The 10,872-nt window shown below is 38.1% G+C and overlaps 1 long non-coding RNA gene across 1 annotated transcript; it reads right to left on the minus strand.

Moving 5' to 3' along the window:
* Window positions 1-987: 987 nt before the first annotated feature.
* LOC106950255 (uncharacterized) lies at window positions 988-10,636 on the minus strand. Its single transcript, XR_001425577.1, has 3 exons — window positions 10,626-10,636; window positions 3,732-3,733; window positions 988-1,304 (listed from the first exon to the last, which is right to left on the minus strand). It is a non-coding gene; the product is annotated as an uncharacterized LOC106950255 (long non-coding RNA).
* Window positions 10,637-10,872: the final 236 nt, after the last annotated feature.

A 10,872-nucleotide genomic window follows, 5' to 3' on the forward strand; every position in this document is an offset into this window, starting at 1 on the left:
CTAGATTAAAAGACAAGATTGTCCCCTGATTGTTGTTTGTGAACATGAGCCACTGGGTACTGCATTATGCAAAAAAAAGGACTCATTCTGCTGTGAAAAAGCAATCAATGTTTAAAATGAATATTAATATGAAAGCAGACTTGTGGAAAAATGATAATGAATTTTTACTGTATATGAGGAGAGCTTTTTCCCAACAGGTCCTCATGTAGCAGGGGGTGGTGTAATTCCACAATGACATTGACATGTTAATTAAAATGTCATGGAATTACTGTAGTTATACTCAGCTGTTACCAGTGACTTCACTTTTCACCATACTAATAGCTTCATTTTTTTTCTGCAGGTTCTGTTATTGCTTTAACAATTCAAACAAAACAATAATTACTCAAAACATCTATACAAGACATCTATCTATCCATGGAGTCAAAGATCGCTTAGTTCACATTAAACACTGAACTAAGGCTTCAAGCATAATACAACTATCACACAAGACCATTTTGGGATGATAACATCTTAATTTACAATTTTTTTTTTACCATTTGTACAGTTATTAGCTCAAATCTTATGGTAAAAGGTAAATATTTTCATGGTGACCTGTATATTGAGAAAGAGAAGATGAGGAAAACTCATGTTTGGAGACCCAGAAGAACATCACCTACCTATGACTTTATAACAAGCTCTGCTGTGAGGCCAGTATATGCGCTATTCTCCACAGTGGCCAATGGCCGCTTGTGACAAAAGTTGTAACTCAAAAATCCACAACATTCAGGCATACGCCATAATTAGTGCTTCAGCTCTGACCAGCATGGCGGCAGAAATGTCTACTATTCTCACCAGTATATGTCTGCAGCTCTCATTTTGTCAAATTATAGGCTTGAATTGCTGGCTCAAAATGTCTTTATTGCATAAAATGTCTTTATTGCATAGAGAGATAAAGTGCAAAAGAGTTTGCTTAAAATGTTTGTTAATTCGTTTTTTTTTTAAATCGTCGGTGTTACACTGAGAGGTGTGGTGTAGAAGGAAAACTCCTCAAAGTTGGCTGTAGCATAAACAAAGGTGGTTTATTAGGCCTCCTTCAGCACAGAATAGCTCACGGACAAGACAAAATGACATCTTTCCCAACAGTCTCTTAGCTTTCAAGCGCTCTGCTTCAGACTCTCAAGCTTTCTCCCTCTTCTTCTTCTTGGCTCAGCCAACAGTCTCCCTATATACTGTTGTCCCCACCTTCTCAATTAACTGCCCAGCCAATCAAAGTCCAGCAAACATGGCCCTTTCTATAAAAGAGCTGGGTTTGAGGCGGGCCTCCTCTTTGGTAGATTCCAAGATGGCTGCTACAAGGACACACCCAAAAGGTAACAAACATTTCACAAACAAAAGGATCACATACACACATTCTAGAACTTAAATGTTACAGAAAATATTATTGCTTCTTAACAGTCGGTATATTCACAACATTTACTCAACATGCTGTTGAACTACTTGTGGCACCAATTATGTCTTCTTCTGTGTGTTTCTACAAACAGGTGCATGTCTTGTGCTATTTTCTACCTTTGTTCTCTGCAGATGGTCTCAAGCTTATTCAGTTAGGATTGGCAGTACAGGTAAATAAATAGCTCTTCTTAGATCTTTTACACAGACGATCAATTGGATTTTAGTCCAGACTTTACCGAAGTCACTCCAGGACGTTTTAAGGCTGTTTCATAAGGCACTTCAGTGTTATTTTTGATGTGTGCTTGAGGTCGTTGTTTTATTGCAAAATGAATAGTTGCCTAAGTTGGAGTTCCTGAGCGATCTGGAACAGGTTTTCGTATTGTTAATGTGAACTTGTTATCCAGTCGGTTCCTGCTGCAGAAAAATATCCCTGTGGTATTTTGCTGCCAGCACCACACTAGGGATGACATTAGCCAAATTCGCCACCTGTGCCTGTTTTTCTCTAAACATGACACTTCAGACAAAAAGCGTCCATAACAGTTTCATTTGACCAGATAGCTTCATTTCTCTTAATCTGATCGTTTCTAAGGTGTGCAAACTGCCATCTCCATTTAGCCAGCCTACCATAGAGCTCTGATTAGTAAAGTGTCTCCATTTTTGTATCCTTCCCCATATTGATGTTTTGACACTATCTAAATTTTAGTTCAGTTGTAGAGACATCTGAGAGATGATCAGTAGAACTGGATACACCTGAGGTCAATTTTGAGAGTCATTTATTTTGTGTGTGTGATTTTTTTTTTCTAATATGTTAGAAAAAAAAACTGTGTATTGCATTGTTTATTATGTGTAGAATTGGGAGATTTCTTCATTTACTCAATTTTGGAATGAGGATGTAGTAGCAATGTAGAGAAAGGGAGCACTGTGAATACTGCTGATATTTTTTGATGTATGTTTTTGTATTAATATTTCAGACATCTGCTTTCTTTGATCCTTGTTCATTATGTCACTGAAAAACTGTTTACCACATTTGATTGCATCTACTGTAAACGAGGAAATGAAGAAAGCAGCACCTTGTTATATAATATTGATGCTGATCTGACACTAAACGTGTGAGAATTAGAACAGAAAAGGCGCTATCTTGCTAGGAACCGGGAACCTCATCATTCCTTCTCTCAATGAGGCCTTGGTCGAGTATCAAAATGGGATGATGATCCCCTGCTGTTTGTTTGTATTTTAGAGCAGCCCCACACACCTAAGAAGGTCTTCTCTCTCTCAATCTTTGAGAATTAGATCAAAACAATATAAAACACGTAATCCCAGAGCCACTGGTCCAGAAATGCAATAACATGTTGTTTCTCATTCCAACATTAATGAAGTTCCTTCCTAACAATTCAGTCTAATTCGTACAAATTGAAAGATAGTCTCTGCGTTACCAGCATTGAACAACTACTATGACAACTTCATTACCATAAGTAGGTCCATGCGTCGTAAAAATCATATTAAAAATTGCTCCCCAAATTGCCATATTACATTCTTTATGGGGTAATTTCGGTACTACACACAGTAATAGAATATTTTCTTTACCCTCCAGTGCATATTAAACTCACTTATCTTCCCCTATAAACTCTATGCATTGTGGGTTTAATGACAAGATAGGGGAAGTTTTCTTCTTCGTCAAATTTATTCACCATACAAAGATGTCACTGGCAAATGCCGCTGAAAGAGAACATCTATTTAAAATATTGTCACAACATTTCGCTTGTTATTAGAGAGAGTCTTGACAATAATTAGAGAAAGATAGTTTTCTCAGAGCAGCAGTCAATAAAAGATGATGGGGATGTTTTTCATAAAGCCTATCTTGGGTTTGGATGGATGAGGCTTGGAGTCGGAGAAAGCCAATAACTGAGAGATAAATGATATAGCCGGTTGGAAATATTGGTATTTTTCAGCGTTGTCAGTAGAATAAAGCACATTAGCACAATGGACTACTTACTGCCTCTTTCATAATTGAGACTAGACCTTGTAGCTGTGCCCCACAGCTTATCATTAATCAAGCTGAATGAAGCAGAGGAAACGTGACAGCTTTGGACAGCATTAGGCCGAGAAGGTGCTTTGTCAAGGTAGGTAGGTAGCGAGGCAAACCTTGGAGTCATTCATCTGACATTTCAGCTCTCTGGCTTTCTTCTAACAGCAGTTGTTTTTTTTTTTTCTTTCTTTCTTTTATTGGGCCAGATTGCATTGTCCGATGCCGTTCATTGCCGTTGCCATCAGCCATTAAATCCCCGCTGCTGTCAACTAAAGACTCCTGGGAACTCAGGAACATTTATGTTTCAGCTCAACATCTTTTTTCCGAGTTCAACATTGGTAGTTTTCTTATGGAAAATTGTTGTTCTACATTAAAACGTTAGAAATACACTTTAAAACTATTAGGGTGAAAACAGCACAATTTGGGTTATGTTGATCACCCACCTCTGGACTGATTCAAGATGACAGGGCTGGATTGTGGGTATGACCCGGCATACAGGAGGACGGGGTGAGGTCAATGGGTTCAATTTATTTAAAAAAGCACAGCTAAAAACAAATAGGTTAACAAGAATACCTCGTAATATTTGGGTAAAAACGTATGACTTTTATTTGATACATATGCATTGAGAGTGAAGTTGTGAATGCCTCAGATGGAAAGAAAGTTTGTATCAAGATTGTGTTGCAAAAAATATTTTAGACTGCAACAATTTTCAAAACTCTTGATCTTCCCTGCTAAAGCAAAGGGAGCATAATACAACCCACTGGCATTAACACAACTACAGCATAATTAACAGCATCTTACCACTGTAAAATTTAAAAATTAAATCTGTGAGGAATGATTCACCAATTTCTTCTCTCCCAACAATCTAGGTTACAAATATCGAACCAATAGTTGGTTGAAGCGACCCAACTTTTGTCTTCACAGCATAAACGTGGCATTTGAGTGAAAGAAATAAGAAATTATTTGTGTGTGTTCTGAATGTGCGTTCAGGACATATCCTGAAAACTAACCCGATGGTCACCGGCTAAGTTGAGTGGTTTCTCATTCCACAATCAATGGGCTCTCAGACGAGAAAATCCCATTATTGCTGAAAAAGATGTTCATTAATTATGTAATTTAATTGAATTTAGGCAGGTGCGCAATGCACACCTCAGTCAGGGTGGTCAATGGTGGGAAAAGGCCTGAGCGTCACTTCTCTCTCGTTCTATTAGGAACCAGCACGTCCCCTGTCTCCCAGAATTGCTTTGCTCTTTATTGATTAATGACCGTAATTTATAACCGAGAAGAAGGCTGCAAGTTGTAGCAAATGATCAATTAATCAACTTTTCAGCATCAAGTTATGAGGATTTGTATTGAAAATGCCACCAGGAACGTAGGAGACCGAGTGGCTGTTTTCCCTCGGCTCCTGTTGCAAGAGAACTGTGCAGCTGATTTTTTTAACAGCAGTTAAGAGTGTTTCATTGCTGTAATACCTCTTGTCCCACATGACAAATGTCTTTATGAGAAGCTGAACATAATTCCCTTTGATGGAGGGACTGCCACGTTCTTGCCACAATTCACAGTCAAGTCAACTGGAATAATGAAACATCCGCTCACGCCTGTAAAGACAGTCTATTCATTTCTGAATAGGTGCAGAAAAATGCCTGCAGCTTCAAATATATCACAGATAAATCAACAGTATTACATTAAGCTGGGAACAGATGAGAGGTTAAAGAACTTAAGGCAAGACTACAATAAATTTCACCTCTCACAAGCACAGACCAAGGCTATTATTTCTCATTGAATAGGGACTTTTATGACACATTAAATCCAGGAGTATAAAAACTGCAATTGATCATAATTTCTGAATGCCCTACCTAAATCCCCACAGCAGGTGCTTACACCTTTGGAGCATTTCAAATGAATGAATAATTGTTTTTGTTTTTTTGGGGGGGTTTTTTCTTCGCTGAATTTTGACAAAGAATAATTTCCCATACTCTACATGTCTCATAAGGTGTCAGTAGTTTTTTTTTTTTTTTTTTAAGTTTTAACAGATTTATTGGAAAAGAATGACATTTTTTAATATAATTTGCAACCTTAAAAGCACTGCTATATAATTATTAAGACTGCACCTCTAAAAATAGCTATCATTCTTAAGATATTTTCCTAGTGCTGTGGCCTCTGTTAGGTATTTTAAAATTACTTTACTAATTGCATTACAAAATGCCACACTTAACTTTCTGCCTTCGTGATCTACAGTAATAAATGCATTCATTTCTAAAGGACCCAGACAGATCTTTGAGGGGGGGGGGAATCCATTTGACTGTCGGAGCTCACTACTCGTGGGAGTGTGAAATCAGTTACTCTCCATTTTAACTTTTACATTTGCTGTTGCCCTGAGAGTTGTTCACTTGCATAAATATTCATTGAACTTTCCAGGACTCTCGAAGTAAAAATACATGAATTCTTTATGACTAGCCATTTATATTTTGAGCCAAGACACTAATATTAGTCATAAGGAGTGCTGTGGTGATGAGGTACAGAGAGCAGCTTGGCTGATTTTGCACTGTGCAGAAAACATTCAGTGTTTTGGTGCTCAGTGGTTTTTTGTCTAATGGGTGTTTGCATAGTGGTACTTGCTTTTTTTCTACCCATAGTTATTCCGTTCTATGATATATTATTTGCATTTGATTTTGACAAAATGTGTTACTAACACATTGAAGAAGTGCTTCCCTGTTATTATTAAGGCTACATATTTTAATTGAGGGCCAAAACTGGGAGTTGCAGTAGCTTTTAATTCTCTTTCTGCATTTTTTTTTTGGACAGGACTGTAAGCCATGCAAATGCTTTATAAATTTAGCACACAGAAATGGGATTATCCTGCAATTCTTTATAACCAGAATGACTATTAGGTCAAAAACTGAATTGTAATTGGGAACATAACCTTTAAGACATATGTTTGACTGAAGCTCTTGCCTATGAGACACAACTGGACTTTTAGGAAAATATGAGAAGCAAGTTGTGACTTTTAGCCCTTGGAGGAAAGATTTCTCCAAATCTGACAACATTTTAAATAAAAGGTTTTCTGTGATAGAGGGGTTTGAGTACTAATATGATCCGTGGAGTTTTTTTTTTTTTTAAGGGATAAGGCTTATAGTGGTTTGATGAAGGAGGACAACATCTGAACCTTGGTAGGCTCAGCCTTAAATGCAAAATGAACACACCCTCATGGTGGCCTTCTTCTGGCCAGGCAAAATGTTTGAGATCAGGTGCCATATTATATTGTGATCAATGAGATCATGGATAGAAAGGGTTGAGCTTCCTCAATCGAGCAGCTGAGGTTTGAGTAGAAACAGAGTAAAGAGCTCCAGAAGCTGGAACGGCTGCTGGATGCCTCTCTTTGAAGGTTTTTCAATAATGTTATAATAATAACATTATTGAAAATGTTATTAATGGGGGACGTAAAATGCCAATTGGTTACCTCATTGCCTAATGGAAGAATTGTCTCGCTGATCTGAAGTTGAGCTGTGTAAAGAGCTCAAGTTGTAAAAAACATTACTTGTCATTGGACTTCATGTCCATAACAAAATAATGCACCATCTTTTGATCAAGGTGCTTTAAAAGTGTGCTTGGTAGTAGGCCACTTTGGGCAAAAGGTCAATGATCAATTTTGTAATTGTCTCATTATTAGCCATTAGCTCTGCAATGTTGCATCTTGGGCATGGAAAACATGGGAGGAATGTGGAAAAGGCTATTGAAAGAGACGTTTAGTTGGTAAAAAGAAAGTTCTAGAGAAAACATTTGGCGACTCATAAAGTGGATCATCTCTCACAGAGAAATCTTGAATTGGCTTTACTATGCAATTTAATACAATTCAATGCAGTTTATTTATACAGTGCCAATTCACAAAAAATGTAATCTTGAAGCATTTTACAAAAGAAGATAATTTAATTAGAAATAAATTCCAGTTAATGCTAGTTATCAAACAGCAGATGCAGCCCACTTTATTTAACATAGTCAAGTATATTTACAATTTCAACTGAGCAACTGCTCTCTCACACACAGTGTGACGTCACCTCTGGTCGTATTTAAAAATAATTTACACAGTGGCAATAAGGTTTACTTTAAGTTTCTTCTTATCCCACTTAGATATATATTACAGTCAATATTACAAGGTGAGTGCCACCCAAATGCTTCAAACTAGCCAGTTTGTTGAAATTGCAAAGCTAAAATTTCAAAAAATGTATTTAACTATCTTTATTTAAGTTTTGTTAATTAATTTATTTGTACAATACCAAACAATATTCATGTTCCATAGGCTTTAATTGTTTTTATCATGAAGCAATGAGATATTTTGTAGGTTGGTGGGAAAAAAAAGAGAAAAAAACTGTTTTTGACTCTAATTATTTATGTCTCCAGAGGTAAACGTTAGAGGTTAAAGGTAAATGTACCTATCTGGTTGAGGTCAGGCTGTGTTTTCCCACAGGGAGAGCCCTGGTGTCACACACAGAAGCGAGGTCAGATGGAGCACGACAGCAGACTCAAATCACATGGGCAACATGAAGTGGATTTCAAGAAATGACTTGTCAGTTCAATATGACATAAAAAAACCCCTTTGTATCCTTTGAATGATGTAGAATTATCAAATTTTTTCAGGGACATTGACTTTGATGCTGATGTTGAATTCCCTCTGCAGTCGCTCTCTCTGTCTCTGAGCCGCCAGCTGCATGCATGGCTGAGCTGCGAAAAAAAGGCAATGTCCCATGATGATCGGACGACAATCCACCGGTTTGTCAAAACCTGGCAGAATCTCTGGCTCTGGCAATAGCACCTTGTTAGATTGAGGTGCTCAATCAGGGGAGTGCTGGAGTGCCCGGCCAGGTTTGAGAGTGGTGATTACCGGGGCACGGCTGTCCAAAGCTAGTGAAATGCTCCACCTCTCCACAGGAGGCCCTCTGACATTCAAGCCTGCATTTTCTGAATCAGTCTTGAGTGATTAGGGCAGCGACAGGCAAAAGGACAGATCAAACAATTATTCCTCCTCACCCTCCTCTCTATCCTTTTGACATGTGACAGAGCAGGAAGAGTGCAGCTCAGAATATCTACAGTGTTCAGTCAGGCTTACTATAAAAGCATATTCAGGTGCCTTGTTTTATTTTTGATAAATATACGACTTTTTTTTTCTTTCTACATTTTACACAAATGTAAACTGAAATTTTCCGCGTCGCGTCAAATTTCAACTACAAACTCCAACGTGTTTTCATTGGGATGTGACAGATAAACACAAAATAGCACCTCATTGTTAAGCGGAAGGAACTGTACATGATGTAATTCTTTTGTACAAATTAAAATCTAAAAAACGGTGTGCTTATTGGGTGAGACAAAAAAAAAGAAATATTACGAAGTAGTACATTTGGCTGAAAACTAATTTTGCATGGTAAATGTTACATTAAATTGCAAATTCGTGAGGCGTCTTCAAAACAAAATGCTCTCCATCCAGTCTGAGCTTGAACTAGGCCATCTCCACATGTGTGAAGCTGGTAGAGACAAAATTTGATTCTACAAAGTGAAAGGTGAAGGTAAATACAAATGCATGACATTTTTCTTAAGTTTGTGCTTGTACCGAGACGAGTAAAAATTATTTTTGAGTAATGGTGCTTTGTATATTGGAAATTTGGAAGAAAGAGAGAGAGAGAAAAAAAAGCTTAACCTTGCTTTCTGAGAAATAATTTGAAAGTAGTTTCACAGAAAATTTCTTACTGCACTGCTCTTTGTTCCTCCTGTCATTACAGCACCGGGGACACAGCAAAAATGAGTCAGAATGAACATTGGGGAGGCAGTACAGTATGTTTCAGAGCACAAGAGGGCAGTGTAAAATCTCTCTGACACTCATCCATCCATTCTCCCCAACTAACTCACCTCCCACCTGAAACAACAGCCATAAAACCTGTTGTAGGCTGTCAATCTCCAAGTGGCTGTTTTCTCCCATAAAGCACAGATCTGATTACACAGAAAATACTGGATGACAGTCAGGAGGCAAGCGGGTTGTTGAGGGTGACAGTCTTCTGTAACCCTTGAGTGGGTGAGGGGAGCTTCACAGGGTAGAGGACTGTCCGTCTGAACAAATGTGCTTTCAGGCATAATAACAATCACAGTTAGTATGCCTTGTATGGGGCTGGTCACATCATGTTCTGTGGGGGTTTTGCTGCAGGAGGGACATAACAAGAAAAGAACATTATGTGGCAATAATGAAGAACATCTGGAGAAATCAGTCAGGAAGTGAAAACTTGGACACAAATTAGTCTTTACAATCGACCTAATCATGCTGCCAAAGTAGGTGCCGTGCTGCAGTAGATAACTTTTATAATACATATATATATATATATATATATATATATATATATATATATATATATATTTTTTTTTAACATGACAGTATATTATGAGACAGATGATCTGTGGAAAAAAAAAAAAAAGTAGAGCTCCTCTGCGCCCCCCTGAGGTCCTACTGCCATCTGTAGAAATACATCATTCTATCAGAAACAACCAGTCAGGGGGAGGGTCCCCTGTCAATCACCATCATGTATGCACTACACATGCCCTCCTCTAAGCTCTCTGCAAAACTCCAGCTGTTTTCCCACAATGGGGCTGGCCATGAATAAACAGGCTAGTTAGCATGGCACCAATGACAGCAAATAAACAGTTTTCCTCTAAAGTTAAATTGTTTCTCTGCTATTAGCACAGCTGCATTGCATACACAAACATGATTGACAGTGCTAAAACCTTTCCTCCTAGCTCTGACTGGTTATTTCTGATTGGGAGTGGTGTGTTTCTGCACATGGCAGTAGGACCACACAGATGAGGCACAGCTCTTTTTTTTTTTTTTACACAGATTACCTCTCATACAATTTTGTCACAAAATAGTGACAGTTTTAATAGATATGTAAAAAACTTTTTTTTTTTTATTAAAGTTACACACCTCATCTTTAATGACAATGGCTGCATGTGACAACTTTGGCAGAGCTAAAATGGTGCGACTGTGAGCAGCATGTGAAAAGATACCCAAAGCATTAGACCCAACTCCAATGCTAAGGAAACTAACTAAATGAAGCAATGTTGGACACGCATTTACTCTACATTTAGACTGTGTGTCATTGTGTGTCTTTGCAGTTTTGTTCAAAAACGTGGAGACTTCAGAAGTGTTCCAGCTCCATAAAAGCTGAGGGATTAAACCTTGTTTTTTCTTCTCCTCTTTTCGTTTTTATCCTTTAATTAATATGACCGAGGGGAGGGTGACAGCACCTGAAAAGTGGACACAGCCGCCAGTACCCTGCTGCGGCCAGAGAGCACGCCACTACCCACAATGCACCACAGGCCGATTCCATCAAAGACACAATGGCACACTCACCGCATGTTCCTGCTCAATAGGCTTAAGGCTA

Source organism: Poecilia latipinna, unplaced genomic scaffold (genome assembly GCF_001443285.1).
Source record: "Poecilia latipinna isolate Pla-1442-1.1 unplaced genomic scaffold, P_latipinna-1.0 Scaffold387, whole genome shotgun sequence".
NCBI lineage: Eukaryota > Metazoa > Chordata > Actinopteri > Cyprinodontiformes > Poeciliidae > Poecilia > Poecilia latipinna.